Raw genomic sequence first — 23555 nt, 5'->3', positions numbered from 1 at the left:
ATCTGCTGCCCAGCGTTAAATTTAAAAGCCTTTAAACGTTTTTTATGTTTTGGTTAATTGGGTTATTTTTGAAAGAAGCTTGTTATTTTTGAAAGAAGCTGGGTTATTTTTGAAAAAAAGCCCAAATGTTTTAGAGTGAAATTGATGCAGTACAAGAAAGCCATGTTTTCATCGTTGAAACTTAAAGTTACCCATCGACTTGATCATTCAAATGTCCACAAGTTTTTTCGTTGAGAGGGAGGGAGCCGGGACAAAGTCGTTGCAAAAAGTATCGCTTCTCGGCCTAATGGCTAAGATCAAGTGTAGTATCATCATCCTTACGCCGAAAAGTCGGGCACCACTAGGTGGTGTAAAAAATCCGATGAGGTGCTGGGCCAAAAAGTCGGACACCATCATTTAATGGTGTATTGATCCGAATGAGGCTCAGTGTCGAAAAGTCGGGCACCACTTGGTGGTGTAAAAAATCCGATGAGGCGGTCATGGGTGGTGTGCGAAGCTTTGGTCATGAGCTGCTAAAGTCGGGCAGAGGATCCGGGAATATTCGTTAACTCGAGTACTCGGGGGCCTCAAGGTAGATCCGTCAAGGGTTGGCTTTAACATCAGTCGACAAGACGTAAAATGGGGTGACGTAGGCAAGCGCCGAACATCCTCCCGTCCACAGCTGCCGATGGCTGATGAGACGTTAAAGGAAATAAAAAAAAAAAAAAAAAAAAAAAAAAAAGATCAAGTGTAGTATCTGTTCTTATCAGTTTAATATCTGGTACGCCGGCATAGTCCGGCTCATATATTAATCTGATTTTTGGCATTTGGTCAAGGGATCGTAGGTTTACCTCGCCCTGACCGCGGGTTGCCTCGGCGTTGCACTACTGCTGAGCGCGGCCCATACTATAGAGAAGGAAAAAAAAAAAGCAAACAAACGGGACGATGCGGTGTGCAATCGAAAACCCACAATTGAGAAGATTGGGGCACGTCCGAGGCTGCCCACACAACGGGAAAAGCATACTTACCTGACGGGGAAGTAAACCTGATCAACATGGGGCTTCTTCCAGGGTGAGGCTCTTGCATTGCACTTCGCCTGGGCTGACCCCTGCGATTACCGCTAACGTCGGTAACTCGACCGTACAATTTCTGGTAGTGGGGGCCTGCGTTCGCGCTCGCCCCCTCCTCTAACGACTTAAAAAAAAAACCTCTCCTCTCACCCCCTAAGAGTCTACTGCATATTTTGAGAGGCGCATACAAAGTCTGCTATAAGTGCAAATAAATTTTATTTATTTCAAAAGTTGTTGTTTTTTTTTTTTTTGTTTTTTTTTTTTTTTGTACAAAATCAATAAAAATCTAAGAATCGCAAAGAGGCAACCAAATAAGCATAGGAGCGACGAGAATCGTTTCAACGTGACAACCAGCAAGCGTGATCGACCGGTTACAATCCCGGAAATCACTCGACGGCGGAACAAAATGTGACAGTCACAACAGTGAAAACGAGTCGCTGTAATAAAAAACAATGACGATAATAATAGTTAAAATAACAAACAGTAGCAATAAGAAAATCGATATCAATAGTGACAACGAAAATAATGACAACGATGAAGATAACAATAACGACAATAACAAAAATTAACGATAGCATCGATAAACTAACGATAATAGTAATACTGACAATAGCAACGACCACAAAAAAATAAGCATTAGCAATAACGATCTAACAGTAACAATAGTAACAACAACAGCAGCAGCAACAGTAACAACAATTGTCAACCATTTATGCATATCGCATATTGGATTCTGGTGCGGTGAAATGCATTCTTTTACTACCGTTCATTATTTTCATGAAAACAGCTCTGATTCCTACGTGTTGATCTTAGAAAGAAACGACAACGACCGAAACATTTTGGCAAGTTGACACGTCAATACGCAACGTTGCCAGAGATACGTAACGACGATTGACGAATCTTACAAATTTTTGCTCTTCAAAGCTAGTTTTGCAGTCTTTTCGTCATTTCGACAAAACTAGGGAACATTGACATCGTGCAACTTTAGACTTGCGAGGGTTTCTTTCATGGCCGCCGAGAGGACGGGGAAGATTCCCGGGTATCCCCGTGTATCTACAAACGATATTTTAAAAATCATTTTTTTAAAAGATTTAAATAGTTTTGACTTTTAAAAGATTTCATTAACTTTCGTTTTTAATTTTTAATGACTAGAGCACACTTCTATTGGTCCTGGGTATGTAATTGATCACAACGAGGGCCCCTTAAGAAAACTTCCCCTGGGCCCTCGTTGACTATGGTGGCTATAGTCCCTTTAACCGTTGCCCTTGTTGTTCAGCATCAAAACTAGCTTTCTGGCTTTTGTGCGAGGAAAAAGAGCGCCATTTTCTTTCCCTCAGAGATGCGGAGACGGAAGAAGCGCCCTCACACACCTTTCGACCAGTCGCTCCCCTTTCAATCGACACCACCCAGGCAGGGCCGTGTTTATGCATATTCTTTTGCAGGGGATGAGTTCTGTGTATCTTAGAGTCAACTGAAAAAGCAGATTTTGTAAAGAAAAGGGAGTCCCCTTTGGCGACTTTTTTTTTTTTTTTCGTAAACGGTTGCAAAAGCCTACGGCACCAGGAGTTCCCAGGCGGTCACCCATCCAAGTACTACCCTGGCCCGACGATGCTTAACTTCCGTGATCGGACGAGAACGGGTGTATTCACCGTGGTATGGTCGTAGGCAATAGTGTACGGCTTTAATTTAAAATTTAAAGTTTCTAACGCCTTAACAATAATTTTTAACGGATGTGTGGCTATGAAAATAGCCTTTTGTGTTGTTTATACCGCCGTTTACTGGGCTGCTGGCTTTGGAACCTTCTCGTTCTTTTTGGGAAGCAACACAGCTTGAATGTTTGGCAACACACCGCCGCTCGCAATTGTAACACCTGACAACAACTTGTTTAACTCTTCGTCGTTGCGAACAGCTAGCTGTAAGTGACGAGGAATGATCCTGGCTTTTTTGTTATCGCGTGCAGCATTACCAGCTAACTCTAAGATTTCGGCGGAGAGGTATTCCAAAACTGCAGCTAAGTAGACCGGTGCGCCTGAACCGATGCGATTGGCGTAATGCCCTTTGCGCAAAAATCGGTGAACGCGACCAACAGGAAACTGAAGACCCGCTCTAAAAGATCGAGTTTTTGCCTTGGCCTTAGCTTTTCCTCCTTTTCCACGTCCTGACATTTTATTTTCTAACACAAGCAGAGACAGACAGACGGACCAGAGATCTCGTGCGCCTTTTTTTTATTTTAAACAGCAAAAAGTTTGCTATTCTTATCAAAATAGAGTGGTCTCAAAGTCAACCTTTTTTTAACCAATAGTAAAAAAGAAATAAACGATGCTCAAACAACTTAATCTTTTAAGAACCAATAGAAGTGCATATGACGCAAGAGTTTTCAAGTTGGAGGCTACAACTTTATCTTAAATTAAATCCAGTTGCAATGCAATGAAAACAAACGAAAAGAATTTTTACTGTTAGGCCCGTCGAAATGTCAGACGCACAAAAAACCGGAGGAAAACAAGCGCCAAAGGTGGCGAAAAAAAGGCGAGAAGCGCGCCGGTAAGAAAGGTGGTAAAATCGCTGGAACTGGTGACAAGAAGCGCAAGAGAAAGAGACGAGAGTCTTATGCCATTTACATTTACAACGTCCTGAAGCAAGTTCACCCTGATGTCGGTGTTTCTTCTAAAGCAATGAGCATCATGAATTCTTTCGTGAACGACATTTTCGAAAGAATTGCTTCTGAAGCTTCGCGGCTCGCCCTTCAAAATAAGAAATCTACGATCTCTTCGCGTGAAATTCAAACCGCCGTGCGCCTTTTACTTCCCGGTGAACTTGCTAAACACGCAGTGAGCGAAGGCACCAAGGCTGTTACCAAGTACACCAGCAGTAAGTAGATCAAAATCCGCTCAAACGGCTATTTTTATAGCCACGCATCTTTTAAAAACATTAGACGCATTAACGAAATAGGTTCAAATGAAAATATCTGTTGCAATCGCTATATTTAATTGTGCAAACAATGCCAAGTGCAGAATAGCTAAACTAGCTGCTAAAATAAAACACTTAAACTGCTGCATCCGTCCTAGGCTATGAACAACTTAAAACCTTTTTTTTTCTTCTTCAAAATTGCTCTCAAACTCCCCTTTTCTAGAATATACATCGACCTAAAAAGCACGGAGCAGTTACCGGTGAGGTTACTGTGACTTTCAAACTCAATTAGTGTAATTGTTACTACCTGACAAAGTCCTAAATGCCGCGCAACGTTTTAAAGAAATGTGTACCTATGAAAATAGCCGTTTGATGAAGGATTGAGCAGTACAGGTTATTTCTTGTCCACTTTTGCGGTGGCACTCTTTGCAGCGACTTTCTTCTTAGGTGCTGTTTCAGCTTTCTTTACCGCGGGTTTTTTAGCAACCGGTAGCTTGGCGCTCCTTTTTAACTGGAGCGCATGAAATAGCACCAGCGCGACTAATCTTAGTGAGAGCAGTTCTACTTTTGAAAGTGTATGAGCAACGCTGGCTTCTAAAAATCCATTAGTCGATTGTCGCTATACCTATGCTGCCACGCAAACTCAATAGTGGTGGGGATCACAAACACGCAAGATAGTACGACTGCAAGAATATTTAATGCGTTGGCAAAGTGTTCAAAGTATTCAAATGTTGTCAGCAAAATTGTTACATCAACGGGTAAAGAAAACTGACGTTCTGTAAAGCTATCAAAATGTATCAAGGTGTAGAAAAAGTCTAATTAAAACAGTTAATAGTACCGCTGTCATTTTGTAGATGATTTTTTATGGATTATGTTAGTTATGGAAAAATAATTGGTGCATGAAAGGGTCAATGGGATAGTTACGAAACTACAAATGTTGTTAATGTTTGTAAGAAAATAAGACCGAGGAAGTAGACACAGTGTAATATCGTCAGTACAAATCATAATCTGATCACAATCGGAAAAAAAAAGAAGAAGAAGAATACAGTTTTGTTTGTAAATTTTTTTTTAATGACTCATAAAAAGGCTTGGGTACTAGTGATAACCCACAAGCTCTAAAATATCTAAAAAGATGCACTGTCTTCCGACCAGAGTTTCGGCACGGAAAAAACACATACTACAATTTAGTCACTGTGTATTAAGGTATGCATCAAATACTTGCCAATCGCATTTCGTTCATTTCGGGGTTTCGGGAAGGGGAATGATAAAAAAAAAAAAGAAAGAATTCGCAACTGAGCGTCCGCGGTGCACCCATCTTACTAGGCTGCGCGAGTAAGCAGAAACCGTTACTATGCTCTTAGCTAAACCAATGATATTTATACTAACTAGATGTAAAACTTCAAATAAATTTCGTAAGAAATTGTGAAGCAAGTTTTTTAAGTTTTTAAAGCCGGTAGCCTCTTTATTTAAACTGACAATAATTCGTTTGTTTTAATCGATGTTTTTATGATTCTGGCTGGCAAAAAAAAACTTGCTTGGCAAAAAAATATGCTTCACTGCGAAAGCGCGAGTTAAATATCTAGTTAATATACACTTAACCGCAAAATTAACGCACCACATACATTTCGATTTATTTTAATTGTGGTCATATATTTTGACAAACGTGTTAAGAATAGAACACATGAACACAGTTATTTCGATGATAATAATAAAAGCGACTTTGAGGATGGTGAGAAAAGAAAAGAAAAGAAAGAAAAACAAACTAAAACTAGAAATATGGTAAGTAATAAAATTAAGGTAAGTAACAAAATAAACTAAGATGATTATTGTTGTTATGCACACTAATACAGCTTAAAATGTAACATTTTTGACTTATCAATATCTAGTGTTGCCACATCTTGATGTTGTTGCAGCCAGACAGCACCGTGGATTTCTTTTAATTAGAGGTGTAATCGTTTCTTGAAGGATATCTTCACATACGCGGATAAGACTTTGTCGCAACTCGTCTAGGTGGTGGATGTTGACTTCTAACACAGCGTGCCATTATGCCCCAAAGATGCTCTATTGGGTTCATATCTGGACTGCAAGCCGGCCACTCCAAAACTTGAATAGTAGCATTTTGTAAGTATTCAGTAACAACATGCGCCGTATGTGGTCTAGCATTATCTTACATAAGAAGGAATCCATCTCCCATGAACGATGCAAGAGGTACCAAAAAAGGTTTTAAAATGTCAGCTTATGTATCGTTGAGAAGTCAGAACAGACGTGTTGCTCAAATGACAGTTATCATTGAGCAACACATCTGTTCATACTAACTTTATACATACTTTTCTTTTAAAAGTGAGGTTTAGTTACAGCAAAACGTGCTGCTTATGAAAAGCTGCTACAATTTGGAAACTAAAACGGAATAAAGCCTACAAATGACGTCACAATAAACATTATTATCGACTTTGTATTTGATAAATCCGGGAAATACGTAATATTTTTCAAAATAAGTCGGAATTTATAAGTGGTGCGTTAATTTTGCGGTAAAGTGCATATCATTGAGTTTAACAACGGTGCAGTGGTTACGCGCAGTCCTACTGAAATTTTTGGTGTTGGCGTAGCGTCAAGAGCAGAAAAGGTGCTTTTAGCTTGTTTCGAAAAAAAAAAAGAAAATAAAAAAAAGGGAAACTAAACAAATTAAATCCTGTTTTATCTTCTCATACAGTAGCTGATGCCAAAACCAAGACAAGTGACAAGTTTAGAGGAGTTCACACAGTTTTTTTAACGATTTTTCAAGAATGCTTTAAGGTAATAAAAAGTACTGTGCTATTTTATTTTCAATCTTTTCACCTTATTTTGGTGTTTGTGTTTTAAAATTTGAAGCAGTTTAACCCCTATTGTTGTGCCCACTTTACTTTTTCAAGTCTTCAAATACTTAAGAATAGTTTCTGATGAAAAAATCCTTTCAAAAATAAATTTTCATTTTTAGAAGCATCAACTTTATGAAGGAGTAGTCACAAAAGACTTTCATGAGTGCAGTTACAGAGTTTGTTCTGAGTTCCTGGATTATCCAGAATGCAAGTTGCAATACTCTTTAGAGCATCCCACTCAATGAATAAGAAGTGGGAAATTCTTCTTGATTTTATTGGTGAGTGAAACAGAAATAGGATCTTTCTAAGACTTTTACCTATTTCTTTAGTTTGTTCATAGCTTTGTTTCATTTACAGTTATACTGACACAACCCCAATAAAGTAATGCTTAATTAGGTATGCTTTTCACTGGACAATCTATAGCTTCTTTGGAATGATCCCTTTAATTCGATTAAAGATATGCGATAAAATTTTAAAAAAATTACATACTCATTACATTTTGAACTGAACCTTTTGTTTGGCTTTCTCACATTATGTTTTATAGAGTTACTGCTAAAGTTAACTCAGCCTCAGGTAGCAAGTCTGATTATTGAAAATAAGTTATTGAAAGAGAATTTTGAGTGTTGTCCTGGGGCAAGGTTAAGGGTTAAGTTAGGTTAGCAGAGCATATAATATTGAAGCAGTTAAAGTTTCAAGAAAAAGGTAAGTCATGTTTCTTCGATAGTTTACCAGAACCATTTTTTAAAAGTGATAGTTTGAAAAAGTTGACCTTTAGCCAACAAGTAAACATCCTTTTAACTGACTTGGGAATTATATTTTTAAGTTTATTCTCCATCAATCCTGAGCTTCTAATTTGTACGCAAATACATTTGCAGGCTTAATTTAGGTTAGGTAATATGTTAAAAAATGTAATATTTAAAAAAAATACTTTGCTTATTGTTCCAGGTCTCATTAACTTTTACCACGCTCTGCGAGTTTGTGATTGGAAAAATGCAGATACAGTGTGCAAGGTATGTATGCTTTACCTTTGCTAACCTAATGCTGTGTCGGTTTAGTGTCATAAATTTTTTCATTTTCCATTTGTCATTTGATATTTTGTCAGTGGATGTTTTAGGTCACTTTTTAAAATTGTTTTACCTTTTTGTCAGTAAACATTTAAAGTGTTCATTTCTTGCAATAACTAAAGTATCTGAAAAATATTTTCTTGCTACTCAGTTTAAATTCTTAACTTAATTTGCACCATCCCAATTTTTAAACTTTCAAGCTTGTTTTTTTAGACTTTGTGAGGAATTACTACTTGGGAAAGGATCGAGGCTAATGACAAGCAAGTCCTCCTAAACTCTGCTGTTTCTTGGCGACCCTGGTGATGAATTAAAGTACTGTCATTACAACAGTTGAAAAGAACATTTAAATACAGAGGTTCTCAAAATGCTTTTTGACAGAGAAATCTGTCGGACGCTCATATACAGAGTTGATTTTCAGTTGTTCAACTTGGCCTTTGATCACATCTGCTGCCCAGCGTTAAATTTAAAAGCCTTTAAACGTTTTTTATGTTTTGGTTAATTGGGTTATTTTTGAAAGAAGCTTGTTATTTTTGAAAGAAGCTGGGTTATTTTTGAAAAAAAGCCCAAATGTTTTAGAGTGAAATTGATGCAGTACAAGAAAGCCATGTTTTCATCGTTGAAACTTAAAGTTACCCATCGACTTGATCATTCAAATGTCCACAAGTTTTTTCGTTGAGAGGGAGGGAGCCGGGACAAAGTCGTTGCAAAAAGTATCGCTTCTCGGCCTAATGGCTAAGATCAAGTGTAGTATCTGTTCTTATCAGTTTAATATCTGGTACGCCGGCATAGTCCGGCTCATATATTAATCTGATTTTTGGCATTTGGTCAAGGGATCGTAGGTTTACCTCGCCCTGACCGCGGGTTGCCTCGGCGTTGCACTACTGCTGAGCGCGGCCCATACTATAGAGAAGGAAAAAAAAAAAGCAAACAAACGGGACGATGCGGTGTGCAATCGAAAACCCACAATTGAGAAGATTGGGGCACGTCCGAGGCTGCCCACACAACGGGAAAAGCATACTTACCTGACGGGGAAGTAAACCTGATCAACATGGGGCTTCTTCCAGGGTGAGGCTCTTGCATTGCACTTCGCCTGGGCTGACCCCTGCGATTACCGCTAACGTCGGTAACTCGACCGTACAATTTCTGGTAGTGGGGGCCTGCGTTCGCGCTCGCCCCCTCCTCTAACGACTTAAAAAAAAAACCTCTCCTCTCACCCCTAAGAGTCTACTGCATATTTTGAGAGGCGCATACAAAGTCTGCTATAAGTGCAAATAAATTTTATTTATTTCAAAAGTTGTTGTTTTTTTTTTTTTTGTTTTTTTTTTTTTTTGTACAAAATCAATAAAAATCTAAGAATCGCAAAGAGGCAACCAAATAAGCATAGGAGCGACGAGAATCGTTTCAACGTGACAACCAGCAAGCGTGATCGACCGGTTACAATCCCGGAAATCACTCGACGGCGGAACAAAATGTGACAGTCACAACAGTGAAAACGAGTCGCTGTAATAAAAAACAATGACGATAATAATAGTTAAAATAACAAACAGTAGCAATAAGAAAATCGATATCAATAGTGACAACGAAAATAATGACAACGATGAAGATAACAATAACGACAATAACAAAAATTAACGATAGCATCGATAAACTAACGATAATAGTAATACTGACAATAGCAACGACCACAAAAAAATAAGCATTAGCAATAACGATCTAACAGTAACAATAGTAACAACAACAGCAGCAGCAACAGTAACAACAATTGTCAACCATTTATGCATATCGCATATTGGATTCTGGTGCGGTGAAATGCATTCTTTTACTACCGTTCATTATTTTCATGAAAACAGCTCTGATTCCTACGTGTTGATCTTAGAAAGAAACGACAACGACCGAAACATTTTGGCAAGTTGACACGTCAATACGCAACGTTGCCAGAGATACGTAACGACGATTGACGAATCTTACAAATTTTTGCTCTTCAAAGCTAGTTTTGCAGTCTTTTCGTCATTTCGACAAAACTAGGGAACATTGACATCGTGCAACTTTAGACTTGCGAGGGTTTCTTTCATGGCCGCCGAGAGGACGGGGAAGATTCCCGGGTATCCCCGTGTATCTACAAACGATATTTTAAAAATCATTTTTTTAAAAGATTTAAATAGTTTTGACTTTTAAAAGATTTCATTAACTTTCGTTTTTAATTTTTAATGACTAGAGCACACTTCTATTGGTCCTGGGTATGTAATTGATCACAACGAGGGCCCCTTAAGAAAACTTCCCCTGGGCCCTCGTTGACTATGGTGGCTATAGTCCCTTTAACCGTTGCCCTTGTTGTTCAGCATCAAAACTAGCTTTCTGGCTTTTGTGCGAGGAAAAAGAGCGCCATTTTCTTTCCCTCAGAGATGCGGAGACGGAAGAAGCGCCCTCACACACCTTTCGACCAGTCGCTCCCCTTTCAATCGACACCACCCAGGCAGGGCCGTGTTTATGCATATTCTTTTGCAGGGGATGAGTTCTGTGTATCTTAGAGTCAACTGAAAAAGCAGATTTTGTAAAGAAAAGGGAGTCCCCTTTGGCGACTTTTTTTTTTTTTTTTCGTAAACGGTTGCAAAAGCCTACGGCACCAGGAGTTCCCAGGCGGTCACCCATCCAAGTACTACCCTGGCCCGACGATGCTTAACTTCCGTGATCGGACGAGAACGGGTGTATTCACCGTGGTATGGTCGTAGGCAATAGTGTACGGCTTTAATTTAAAATTTAAAGTTTCTAACGCCTTAACAATAATTTTTAACGGATGTGTGGCTATGAAAATAGCCTTTTGTGTTGTTTATACCGCCGTTTACTGGGCTGCTGGCTTTGGAACCTTCTCGTTCTTTTTGGGAAGCAACACAGCTTGAATGTTTGGCAACACACCGCCGCTCGCAATTGTAACACCTGACAACAACTTGTTTAACTCTTCGTCGTTGCGAACAGCTAGCTGTAAGTGACGAGGAATGATCCTGGCTTTTTTGTTATCGCGTGCAGCATTACCAGCTAACTCTAAGATTTCGGCGGAGAGGTATTCCAAAACTGCAGCTAAGTAGACCGGTGCGCCTGAACCGATGCGATTGGCGTAATGCCCTTTGCGCAAAAATCGGTGAACGCGACCAACAGGAAACTGAAGACCCGCTCTAAAAGATCGAGTTTTTGCCTTGGCCTTAGCTTTTCCTCCTTTTCCACGTCCTGACATTTTATTTTCTAACACAAGCAGAGACAGACAGACGGACCAGAGATCTCGTGCGCCTTTTTTTTATTTTAAACAGCAAAAAGTTTGCTATTCTTATCAAAATAGAGTGGTCTCAAAGTCAACCTTTTTTTAACCAATAGTAAAAAAGAAATAAACGATGCTCAAACAACTTAATCTTTTAAGAACCAATAGAAGTGCATATGACGCAAGAGTTTTCAAGTTGGAGGCTACAACTTTATCTTAAATTAAATCCAGTTGCAATGCAATGAAAACAAACGAAAAGAATTTTTACTGTTAGGCCCGTCGAAATGTCAGACGCACAAAAAACCGGAGGAAAACAAGCGCCAAAGGTGGCGAAAAAAGGCGAGAAGCGCGCCGGTAAGAAAGGTGGTAAAATCGCTGGAACTGGTGACAAGAAGCGCAAGAGAAAGAGACGAGAGTCTTATGCCATTTACATTTACAACGTCCTGAAGCAAGTTCACCCTGATGTCGGTGTTTCTTCTAAAGCAATGAGCATCATGAATTCTTTCGTGAACGACATTTTCGAAAGAATTGCTTCTGAAGCTTCGCGGCTCGCCCTTCAAAATAAGAAATCTACGATCTCTTCGCGTGAAATTCAAACCGCCGTGCGCCTTTTACTTCCCGGTGAACTTGCTAAACACGCAGTGAGCGAAGGCACCAAGGCTGTTACCAAGTACACCAGCAGTAAGTAGATCAAAATCCGCTCAAACGGCTATTTTTATAGCCACGCATCTTTTAAAAACATTAGACGCATTAACGAAATAGGTTCAAATGAAAATATCTGTTGCAATCGCTATATTTAATTGTGCAAACAATGCCAAGTGCAGAATAGCTAAACTAGCTGCTAAAATAAAACACTTAAACTGCTGCATCCGTCCTAGGCTATGAACAACTTAAAACCTTTTTTTTTCTTCTTCAAAATTGCTCTCAAACTCCCCTTTTCTAGAATATACATCGACCTAAAAAGCACGGAGCAGTTACCGGTGAGGTTACTGTGACTTTCAAACTCAATTAGTGTAATTGTTACTACCTGACAAAGTCCTAAATGCCGCGCAACGTTTTAAAGAAATGTGTACCTATGAAAATAGCCGTTTGATGAAGGATTGAGCAGTACAGGTTATTTCTTGTCCACTTTTGCGGTGGCACTCTTTGCAGCGACTTTCTTCTTAGGTGCTGTTTCAGCTTTCTTTACCGCGGGTTTTTTAGCAACCGGTAGCTTGGCGCTCCTTTTTAACTGGAGCGCATGAAATAGCACCAGCGCGACTAATCTTAGTGAGAGCAGTTCTACTTTTGAAAGTGTATGAGCAACGCTGGCTTCTAAAAATCCATTAGTCGATTGTCGCTATACCTATGCTGCCACGCAAACTCAATAGTGGTGGGGATCACAAACACGCAAGATAGTACGACTGCAAGAATATTTAATGCGTTGGCAAAGTGTTCAAAGTATTCAAATGTTGTCAGCAAAATTGTTACATCAACGGGTAAAGAAAACTGACGTTCTGTAAAGCTATCAAAATGTATCAAGGTGTAGAAAAAGTCTAATTAAAACAGTTAATAGTACCGCTGTCATTTTGTAGATGATTTTTTATGGATTATGTTAGTTATGGAAAAATAATTGGTGCATGAAAGGGTCAATGGGATAGTTACGAAACTACAAATGTTGTTAATGTTTGTAAGAAAATAAGACCGAGGAAGTAGACACAGTGTAATATCGTCAGTACAAATCATAATCTGATCACAATCGGAAAAAAAAAGAAGAAGAAGAATACAGTTTTGTTTGTAAATTTTTTTTTAATGACTCATAAAAAGGCTTGGGTACTAGTGATAACCCACAAGCTCTAAAATATCTAAAAAGATGCACTGTCTTCCGACCAGAGTTTCGGCACGGAAAAAACACATACTACAATTTAGTCACTGTGTATTAAGGTATGCATCAAATACTTGCCAATCGCATTTCGTTCATTTCGGGGTTTCGGGAAGGGGAATGATAAAAAAAAAAAAGAAAGAATTCGCAACTGAGCGTCCGCGGTGCACCCATCTTACTAGGCTGCGCGAGTAAGCAGAAACCGTTACTATGCTCTTAGCTAAACCAATGATATTTATACTAACTAGATGTAAAACTTCAAATAAATTTCGTAAGAAATTGTGAAGCAAGTTTTTTAAGTTTTTAAAGCCGGTAGCCTCTTTATTTAAACTGACAATAATTCGTTTGTTTTAATCGATGTTTTTATGATTCTGGCTGGCAAAAAAAAACTTGCTTGGCAAAAAAATATGCTTCACTGCGAAAGCGCGAGTTAAATATCTAGTTAATATACACTTAACCGCAAAATTAACGCACCACATACATTTCGATTTATTTTAATTGTGGTCATATATTTTGACAAACGTGTTAAGAATAGAACACATGAACACAGTTATTTCGATGATAATAATAAAAGCGACTTTGAGGATGGTGAGAAAAGAAAAGAAAAGAAAGAAAAACAAACTAAAACTAGAAATATGGTAAGTAATAAAATTAAGGTAAGTAACAAAATAAACTAAGATGATTATTGTTGTTATGCACACTAATACAGCTTAAAATGTAACATTTTTGACTTATCAATATCTAGTGTTGCCACATCTTGATGTTGTTGCAGCCAGACAGCACCGTGGATTTCTTTTAATTAGAGGTGTAATCGTTTCTTGAAGGATATCTTCACATACGCGGATAAGACTTTGTCGCAACTCGTCTAGGTGGTGGATGTTGACTTCTAACACAGCGTGCCATTATGCCCCAAAGATGCTCTATTGGGTTCATATCTGGACTGCAAGCCGGCCACTCCAAAACTTGAATAGTAGCATTTTGTAAGTATTCAGTAACAACATGCGCCGTATGTGGTCTAGCATTATCTTACATAAGAAGGAATCCATCTCCCATGAACGATGCAAGAGGTACCAAAAAAGGTTTTAAAATGTCAGCTTATGTATCGTTGAGAAGTCAGAACAGACGTGTTGCTCAAATGACAGTTATCATTGAGCAACACATCTGTTCATACTAACTTTATACATACTTTTCTTTTAAAAGTGAGGTTTAGTTACAGCAAAACGTGCTGCTTATGAAAAGCTGCTACAATTTGGAAACTAAAACGGAATAAAGCCTACAAATGACGTCACAATAAACATTATTATCGACTTTGTATTTGATAAATCCGGGAAATACGTAATATTTTTCAAAATAAGTCGGAATTTATAAGTGGTGCGTTAATTTTGCGGTAAAGTGCATATCATTGAGTTTAACAACGGTGCAGTGGTTACGCGCAGTCCTACTGAAATTTTTGGTGTTGGCGTAGCGTCAAGAGCAGAAAAGGTGCTTTTAGCTTGTTTCGAAAAAAAAAAAGAAAATAAAAAAAAGGGAAACTAAACAAATTAAATCCTGTTTTATCTTCTCATACAGTAGCTGATGCCAAAACCAAGACAAGTGACAAGTTTAGAGGAGTTCACACAGTTTTTTTAACGATTTTTCAAGAATGCTTTAAGGTAATAAAAAGTACTGTGCTATTTTATTTTCAATCTTTTCACCTTATTTTGGTGTTTGTGTTTTAAAATTTGAAGCAGTTTAACCCCTATTGTTGTGCCCACTTTACTTTTTCAAGTCTTCAAATACTTAAGAATAGTTTCTGATGAAAAAATCCTTTCAAAAATAAATTTTCATTTTTAGAAGCATCAACTTTATGAAGGAGTAGTCACAAAAGACTTTCATGAGTGCAGTTACAGAGTTTGTTCTGAGTTCCTGGATTATCCAGAATGCAAGTTGCAATACTCTTTAGAGCATCCCACTCAATGAATAAGAAGTGGGAAATTCTTCTTGATTTTATTGGTGAGTGAAACAGAAATAGGATCTTTCTAAGACTTTTACCTATTTCTTTAGTTTGTTCATAGCTTTGTTTCATTTACAGTTATACTGACACAACCCCAATAAAGTAATGCTTAATTAGGTATGCTTTTCACTGGACAATCTATAGCTTCTTTGGAATGATCCCTTTAATTCGATTAAAGATATGCGATAAAATTTTAAAAAAATTACATACTCATTACATTTTGAACTGAACCTTTTGTTTGGCTTTCTCACATTATGTTTTATAGAGTTACTGCTAAAGTTAACTCAGCCTCAGGTAGCAAGTCTGATTATTGAAAATAAGTTATTGAAAGAGAATTTTGAGTGTTGTCCTGGGGCAAGGTTAAGGGTTAAGTTAGGTTAGCAGAGCATATAATATTGAAGCAGTTAAAGTTTCAAGAAAAAGGTAAGTCATGTTTCTTCGATAGTTTACCAGAACCATTTTTTAAAAGTGATAGTTTGAAAAAGTTGACCTTTAGCCAACAAGTAAACATCCTTTTAACTGACTTGGGAATTATATTTTTAAGTTTATTCTCCATCAATCCTGAGCTTCTAATTTGTACGCAAATACATTTGCAGGCTTAATTTAGGTTAGGTAATATGTTAAAAAATGTAATATTTAAAAAAAATACTTTGCTTATTGTTCCAGGTCTCATTAACTTTTACCACGCTCTGCGAGTTTGTGATTGGAAAAATGCAGATACAGTGTGCAAGGTATGTATGCTTTACCTTTGCTAACCTAATGCTGTGTCGGTTAAGTGTCATAAATTTTTTCATTTTCCATTTGTCATTTGATATTTTGTCAGTGGATGTTTTAGGTCACTTTTTAAAATTGTTTTACCTTTTTGTCAGTAAACATTTAAAGTGTTCATTTCTTGCAATAACTAAAGTATCTGAAAAATATTTTCTTGCTACTCAGTTTAAATTCTTAACTTAATTTGCACCATCCCAATTTTTAAACTTTCAAGCTTGTTTTTTTAGACTTTGTGAGGAATTACTACTTGGGAAAGGATCGAGGCTAATGACAAGCAAGTCCTCCTAAACTCTGCTGTTTCTTGGCGACCCTGGTGATGAATTAAAGTACTGTCATTACAACAGTTGAAAAGAACATTTAAATACAGAGGTTCTCAAAATGCTTTTTGACAGAGAAATCTGTCGGACGCTCATATACAGAGTTGATTTTCAGTTGTTCAACTTGGCCTTTGATCACATCTGCTGCCCAGCGTTAAATTTAAAAGCCTTTAAACGTTTTTTATGTTTTGGTTAATTGGGTTATTTTTGAAAGAAGCTTGTTATTTTTGAAAGAAGCTGGGTTATTTTTGAAAAAAAGCCCAAATGTTTTAGAGTGAAATTGATGCAGTACAAGAAAGCCATGTTTTCATCGTTGAAACTTAAAGTTACCCATCGACTTGATCATTCAAATGTCCACAAGTTTTTTCGTTGAGAGGGAGGGAGCCGGGACAAAGTCGTTGCAAAAAGTATCGCTTCTCGGCCTAATGGCTAAGATCAAGTGTAGTATCTTTTAGTGATTTTAGTAAAGTTTTAATAAAGTTTATCTTGAGTTCTTTCTTATTGAGTTTTTAAAAAAATTAGTTTTACTTGCTTCGGTGGTTTATTTATGGTTTTGCATCTCGCTGCGAAGACTTAGAGACACCCCGCGTAAGAGACTATTTTCCTTCAAAACTTTTTTTCTCCTCCGTAGAGGCGAAAACGTAACTTTCCTCTGTAGCGAAGCCTTTGCTACAGAAACTTTTAAAAAACACTTACCCAAGTGAAAAACTTTAAAGATATACAGTTCGCTGTATATCTTCTTTTTTTAATTTTTTTAAGCCGAATTTATTCGCAGAGTTTTCTCCTAGGTTTCTTTTGACAAAAACCTAGAACACTTTCTTTAGCTACCCTAGCTAAACAAAAGAAACAGCCCTAAAAAGCAAAACAAAAAAATAAAAGCAGAGCGTAAACTAAATCAAATCGCAAAAAATGGAAACTCTCAAAGTCCAATCGATTTCAAAGCTAACTACTTCTGAAACCAAAGCAGAAGGCATTTCAAATAGCCAAAAATTTGTTGAGAACGGTCAGCCACATTCTACTGACCAACAAAAAATCAAATCTGCTGACCCGAAACCTTCAAACGAAGACGCAAACAAACAAAAAAACGGGTCAGCACTTTCTTTTGCAGAGGCGCTGAAAAAGAAACAGCCCGGAACAGCACCACCACAAGACTTCCAAACAAACACAAAAGAAGCCGAAAAAAGAGCTTTAAAAGAGGAAATACACTCCCGGATCTTTCAACTAATGTCCTTTACCAAAGACCAAACCCCAAATGGAATAGAAAAAAAAGTGGGAGAAATACAAGTAGCAATCCAAAAGGTGATTGGCCCAGGATGCATAACATCCATACAATATACGGGAAGGGGCCAATACACGGTAGAACTTAAATCGAAAGAGAAAGTCCAAGAGCTAACTCTAAAGGGATTAAACATTCCGGGAGAATTACAGAAGACAACAATCAAACCGAGAAGAAACCAAGTACTATTAATCACGATCAAGACAGACGCATCGGTACTAAACCAAGAGATCTATGAAGAGCTTAAAGATTTTGGTAAGATAGTAAATATTTCTTACGGATATTACACAAGCAACAACCAAATACGAGACGGACGGAGACTCGTTCACATCATCCCGACTGTTGACGTAAGCAAAATACCTCCGACAATTAAGATAGACAACAGGCTGCACCACCTATATTTCAGGGGAAAAAACACGACACCCATACACAAACCAAGAGACACACAAGAGCTACTGGCAGACCTAGCAATTTCAGACACTGACGAAATGTCACAAGATGAGGACGAAGACGGGGAAATAGAAAAAACACAAAAACAAGAAGCAGACAAACCCCATAACATACAAAACGCAACAAACGGAGAGACGGAAAAGAAAAAACAAATGACGCTGATACCCAAACCAGCACCCAGACCCCAAACAAGCATAACGCTACCACACAAAACGGAAACCCAACCAGTACCGACAACAACAAAAAAGCAAGACAACACAAACGAAAAAAACACTGAGCTTGAACACACCAACAACGCTGACGTCACAAGACAGTCACAAAACTCGACACCGACTCCTACACCAATGGAAACAGAGCCTACGGTGACGGACACAAAAACAGACACCCAACAAAAACCTACGAAAAGAAAAAGTGTGACGACGCCAACAAAAGAAACTAAAATGAACGACATAAAAACGAAACGAAAACCTAACCGACCAGAGACCTAACTTAACCAACTACACACACGATATCTCCAAACTAAAAAAATAAAAATAAAAATGACTATTACAATAAAAACAATGAATACGGCTGGTATGCGAAATCTCCAGAGAAGAAGGGAGATTTTGCATAACATACAGCAATCAGAACAACACATAACTTTTCTACAAGAGACGCACATCACGCCTGACTTGTACAGACAAACAGCTACGCTATGCACAGGCACCATACTATTCAGCTCCGGAAAACAAAACACCGACGGAACACTCATACACATAAAAGACCCTACAATCAAACCGACAAACACCGTAAACGACGTACAAGGTAAATACCAAATCACAGACATACACATTGACAAACTAGACATTACTATGATAAACGTATACGCACCATCAGGAAACACCACACAACACCAATACAAACGAAAAGAATTCTGGGAAAACCTAAAAAACATACTATGCACGCCCAGAATTCGAGACAGACATTACATACTGGCGGGGGACTTTAACGTAACACTATCAGACAAAGACAGACGTTCACCAGCACTACAAAAATACAGATGCATTTCACAACACGCACTACAAGACCTTATTTACACTTTAGACGTAGAAGACATTTACCGCACACTCCACCCAAACGAACAACAATACACACACTATCACAGCCAGACAAAGACGAGAACAAGAATAGACAGAATTTACACAAGCAAGACTCTAAGACAATACATCACAAATGCAGAACACCAACCCACCACACTTTCAGACCATTATAACGCACCGACAATCACCATAAACGTACAGCCCCAACCGAGAGGAAGGGGATACTGGATACTGAACAACACCCTACTAAATGACAAGACATACATAGACCTCATGACAAAACAAATAACCATTCAAACAGAAAAACACCCAGACTTTAGACAAATACCAGAATGGTGGGAAAATACAAAAAAACAGATAAAAGAAACAACACTGAAATACGCACACAAACGACACAAACAGAACAAAACACAAGAACTGAGACTAACGAGAAAACTGAGAAACACACTGAGAAAGGAGGAACGGAAACATCTAGACAACACCATGAGCACGAACATTAGACACAAACTCGAACATATACAGAGACGAAAAGAAGAAGCCGCACGAATACGAACAAAACAGATACGGAACATAGACGGAGAACGCCCGACGAACTACTTTTGCAATTTAGAAAAACAAAGACAGGCACACCACGAAATAACGGAACTGAGAGACAAACAAGGACAATTACAGCAAGACCCCGAACAGATACTAAACGTTATGACGGACTTTTACGAATCACTATACACCAAAGAAGACCTGAACATACAGACACAGACAGAAATACTAACCGAAACGAAGACCCCCCGACTAACAGAAACACAAAGAAAATTATGCGACGAAGACTATACAGAACAAGAAATCACAACAGCACTACAAAACATGAAAAACGAAAAGACACCAGGCACAGACGGACTGACAGCGGAGTTCTATAAAAAATTCTGGCCGCTGTTGACAAAACACTTTACAAAAATGACAAACGCAGTACTGGACCGATCTTACTTAACACAATCACAAAGAGACGCTCTAATCACATGCATATACAAAAAAGGAGACAGAACAGACATAACAAACTGGCGACCTATCTCCCTACTGAACATAGACTACAAACTCATCACAAAGACAATGACGAACAGAATAAAAAATACATTACCACACATCATCAGCCAATACCAGACTGCATGCATCCCACACAGACAAATACACATGAACCTACTGTACACCAGAGACATTATAAAAATAGCAAACATCGAAGACATGAGAAACACAGCAATCATATCCATCGACCAAATAAAAGCATTCGACAGAGTAGACTGGACGTACCTTTTCAAAACACTGACGAAATACAACTACGGACCCAAGACTATACGAAACATAAAAACGCTATACACAAACATATCCACAAAAATAAAAACAAACGGACACATCTCACGACCGTTTTACCCGACAAGAGGGGTAAGACAAGGATGCCCTCTATCCATGACACTTTACATACTACAGGCAGACATACTAATACAAAACATAACACAAAACAAACACATAAAAGGCATAAAGACAAACTACAACGAAACAAAGGTAACAGCATACGCGGACGACACACTCTTCTACATCACGAAACTGAAATCCTTACAGAACCTAGACAAAACCCTACACAGATTCGAAACCGCTACCGGACAGAAACTCAACAGAGACAAATGCCAAGGACTGTGGATAGGACAAAACAAAGACAAAAAAACCGGACCGCTTGGCTTCGACTGGACAGAAAACAAAATACGCACACTAGGCCTGACTTTCCCCAATGACGGAACAGACGACATAACAGAAAACTGGAACAGATGTACACACAAATTCAAAAAACAAATACAAGACTGGAAGAGACAAAATCTGAGTATTAAGGGAAAAATCACAGTGGTGAACACCTTAATACTCAGCAAACTATGGCACACTCTACAAATACTACCGACACCAAACAAAAAACAGATTGACAAGACCATGACACCGATATACGACTTTATATGGAACAACGCGAAAACAAGAATCAACAAAACACAGCTACATCAGACAATACGCAACGGAGGACAAAACCTAATAGACATAAACACAAAAGCACAGACACTACAAACAAAATGGACGATCAAAATACTCACACACAATACACACATGCCATGGACAGACACAGCAATACACTTTTTAAACAGATACCGGAACGCAAGACAAAACAAATACACGCTATACACAGCCACCACACCCAACGAAAAACCCCCTATACCCAAAACATACAGAGACTTAATACACAACTGGGAGACATTTACCAAAGACATAAAAGTACAAGACGACACACTCGAAGCCATACTGAACCAACCGCTATACTATAACCCCCTACTGCCAACAAAACCCACTACAGAAAACCCGTTCCCCCCCCTACCGAGACCCACAAAACACACAAAAACGCAAGACATACAAATAATAGCAGACTTGTGTAACTTATCGACACCAGGACTACTCACAGCAGACAAACTAGAAATACCACACAAAACACTAACAGAAATAACAAAACGGATACCGACCACATGGATGCACAAACTGAACACAGAAACACCAAATTACACATATCGCAAATACATCCCATCCATCCACATAGAAAACAAAAACAGAAAACTGACACAGATAACGAACAAACAAATATACCACAGAATACTGACATCAAAAATGACACCCCCCGACAGACATATAAAATGGAACAGAAAACTCCCACCCGGACAAACGCCCATAACAAAACGAGACTGGGACAGAAAATTTCAAAAACTACAAGACAGAAACCTATATAACAAAGCCAACGAAATACAATACAAATACATACACAGAAAACTCCCATCACTCAACACTATGCACAAATGGAACAAAAACATAGACAAAACATGCAAACGATGCGACAAAAACGAAACGGAAACATTGCAACACTGGTTCTACTACTGCCCAGACACACAGAAAATATGCATACAAATCATAAACATACTGAACACCATATACCCAAACGACAAATACAGCAATACCCTAAAATTTTTTCTTATGGGTACTGCAACCGCACAAGACAGAAGTATAGGCGACACATGCATAGACACCTTTTACGAAACAATACAACACACACGAAACGCACTGATTTTCGAAAACAAAAAACTAAACGCTCCACTGCACTTTCACACGCTACTAATAAAGAGACTGAGAACAGAAATAAAGACAGAAAACAAAAATCAAAACACCTACAAAACCGCTATTAAAATTTGCGACGAAAACATCAAAAAACATTACAAAAACACAACAACACAAAACAACATAACCCTCGACAAATAATATCCGTAATATATAAAATGTAAATAATGTAAATAAAAAAAAAAAAAAAAAAAAAAAAAAAAAAAAAAAAAAAAAAAAACTTGACTAAGTAAAAAAAAAAAAAAAAAAAAAAAAAAAAAAAAAAAAAAAAAAAAAAAATATTATATAGCAAAAAATCAAATAAAAAATATATACGATTGTAAATAAATTTATCACGAAATTGTAAATATGTAAATTATACCGTCCACAGCTGCCCATGGCTGATGTGACGTAAAAGGAAATAAAAAAAAAAAAAAAAGATCAAGTGTAGTATCTGTTCTTATCAGTTTAATATCTGGTACGCCGGCATAGTCCGGCTCATATATTAATCTGATTTTTGGCATTTGGTCAAGGGATCGTAGGTTTACCTCGCCCTGACCGCGGGTTGCCTCGGCGTTGCACTACTGCTGAGCGCGGCCCATACTATAGAGAAGGAAAAAAAAAAAGCAAACAAACGGGACGATGCGGTGTGCAATCGAAAACCCACAATTGAGAAGATTGGGGCACGTCCGAGGCTGCCCACACAACGGGAAAAGCATACTTACCTGACGGGGAAGTAAACCTGATCAACATGGGGCTTCTTCCAGGGTGAGGCTCTTGCATTGCACTTCGCCTGGGCTGACCCCTGCGATTACCGCTAACGTCGGTAACTCGACCGTACAATTTCTGGTAGTGGGGGCCTGCGTTCGCGCTCGCCCCCTCCTCTAACGACTTAAAAAAAAAACCTCTCCTCTCACCCCTAAGAGTCTACTGCATATTTTGAGAGGCGCATACAAAGTCTGCTATAAGTGCAAATAAATTTTATTTATTTCAAAAGTTGTTGTTTTTTTTTTTTTTGTTTTTTTTTTTTTTTGTACAAAATCAATAAAAATCTAAGAATCGCAAAGAGGCAACCAAATAAGCATAGGAGCGACGAGAATCGTTTCAACGTGACAACCAGCAAGCGTGATCGACCGGTTACAATCCCGGAAATCACTCGACGGCGGAACAAAATGTGACAGTCACAACAGTGAAAACGAGTCGCTGTAATAAAAAACAATGACGATAATAATAGTTAAAATAACAAACAGTAGCAATAAGAAAATCGATATCAATAGTGACAACGAAAATAATGACAACGATGAAGATAACAATAACGACAATAACAAAAATTAACGATAGCATCGATAAACTAACGATAATAGTAATACTGACAATAGCAACGACCACAAAAAAATAAGCATTAGCAATAACGATCTAACAGTAACAATAGTAACAACAACAGCAGCAGCAACAGTAACAACAATTGTCAACCATTTATGCATATCGCATATTGGATTCTGGTGCGGTGAAATG

The 23555-nt window shown here is 38.1% G+C and overlaps 3 long non-coding RNA genes, 6 other non-coding genes and 3 pseudogenes across 9 annotated transcripts in view; 9 read left to right on the top strand and 3 right to left on the bottom strand.

The window, feature by feature from the left end:
• Window positions 1–6669, bottom strand: part of LOC149879763 (uncharacterized) — an 11380-nt gene extending 4711 nt beyond the window's left edge. The window contains exon 1 of the long non-coding RNA XR_016446188.1: window positions 6564–6669. This is a non-coding gene — a long non-coding RNA (uncharacterized LOC149879763). The remainder of the gene's footprint in view (window positions 1–6563) is intronic.
• Window positions 715–889, top strand: LOC149879766 (U2 spliceosomal RNA; annotated as a pseudogene).
• Window positions 1000–1163, top strand: LOC149879765 (U1 spliceosomal RNA). The gene has a single exon (XR_016446716.1). It is a non-coding gene; the product is annotated as a U1 spliceosomal RNA (small nuclear RNA).
• On the bottom strand, window positions 2598–2716 carry LOC149879764 (5S ribosomal RNA). Its single transcript, XR_016446586.1, has one exon. It is a non-coding gene; the product is annotated as a 5S ribosomal RNA (ribosomal RNA).
• On the top strand, window positions 6575–9168 carry LOC149879760 (uncharacterized). Its single transcript, XR_016446187.1, has 4 exons — window positions 6575–6749; window positions 6931–7089; window positions 7757–7821; window positions 8089–9168. It is a non-coding gene; the product is annotated as an uncharacterized LOC149879760 (long non-coding RNA).
• LOC149879762 (U2 spliceosomal RNA) lies at window positions 8588–8779 on the top strand. Its single transcript, XR_016446658.1, has one exon. It is a non-coding gene; the product is annotated as a U2 spliceosomal RNA (small nuclear RNA).
• LOC149879761 (U1 spliceosomal RNA) lies at window positions 8890–9053 on the top strand. Its single transcript, XR_016446715.1, has one exon. It is a non-coding gene; the product is annotated as a U1 spliceosomal RNA (small nuclear RNA).
• A 1319-nt stretch (window positions 9169–10487) lies between the features above and the next one.
• On the bottom strand, window positions 10488–10606 carry LOC149879759 (5S ribosomal RNA). The gene has a single exon (XR_016446585.1). It is a non-coding gene; the product is annotated as a 5S ribosomal RNA (ribosomal RNA).
• A 3820-nt stretch (window positions 10607–14426) lies between these two features.
• On the top strand, window positions 14427–16365 carry LOC149879758 (uncharacterized). Its single transcript, XR_016446377.1, has 4 exons — window positions 14427–14638; window positions 14820–14978; window positions 15646–15710; window positions 15978–16365. It is a non-coding gene; the product is annotated as an uncharacterized LOC149879758 (long non-coding RNA).
• Window positions 16366–16476: 111 nt separating this feature from the next.
• Window positions 16477–16655, top strand: LOC149879757 (U2 spliceosomal RNA; annotated as a pseudogene).
• A 5763-nt stretch (window positions 16656–22418) lies between these two features.
• LOC149879756 (U2 spliceosomal RNA) lies at window positions 22419–22647 on the top strand (annotated as a pseudogene).
• A 110-nt stretch (window positions 22648–22757) lies between these two features.
• On the top strand, window positions 22758–22921 carry LOC149879755 (U1 spliceosomal RNA). The gene has a single exon (XR_016446713.1). It is a non-coding gene; the product is annotated as a U1 spliceosomal RNA (small nuclear RNA).
• Window positions 22922–23555: the final 634 nt, after the last annotated feature.

Source organism: Hydra viridissima, unplaced genomic scaffold (genome assembly GCF_058129835.1).
Source record: "Hydra viridissima isolate aposymbiotic clone 2 unplaced genomic scaffold, HvirCarnegie_v1 scaffold_13, whole genome shotgun sequence".
Classification (NCBI taxonomy): domain Eukaryota; kingdom Metazoa; phylum Cnidaria; class Hydrozoa; order Anthoathecata; family Hydridae; genus Hydra; species Hydra viridissima.
This window is presented reverse-complemented; position numbering and strand designations above follow the sequence as displayed.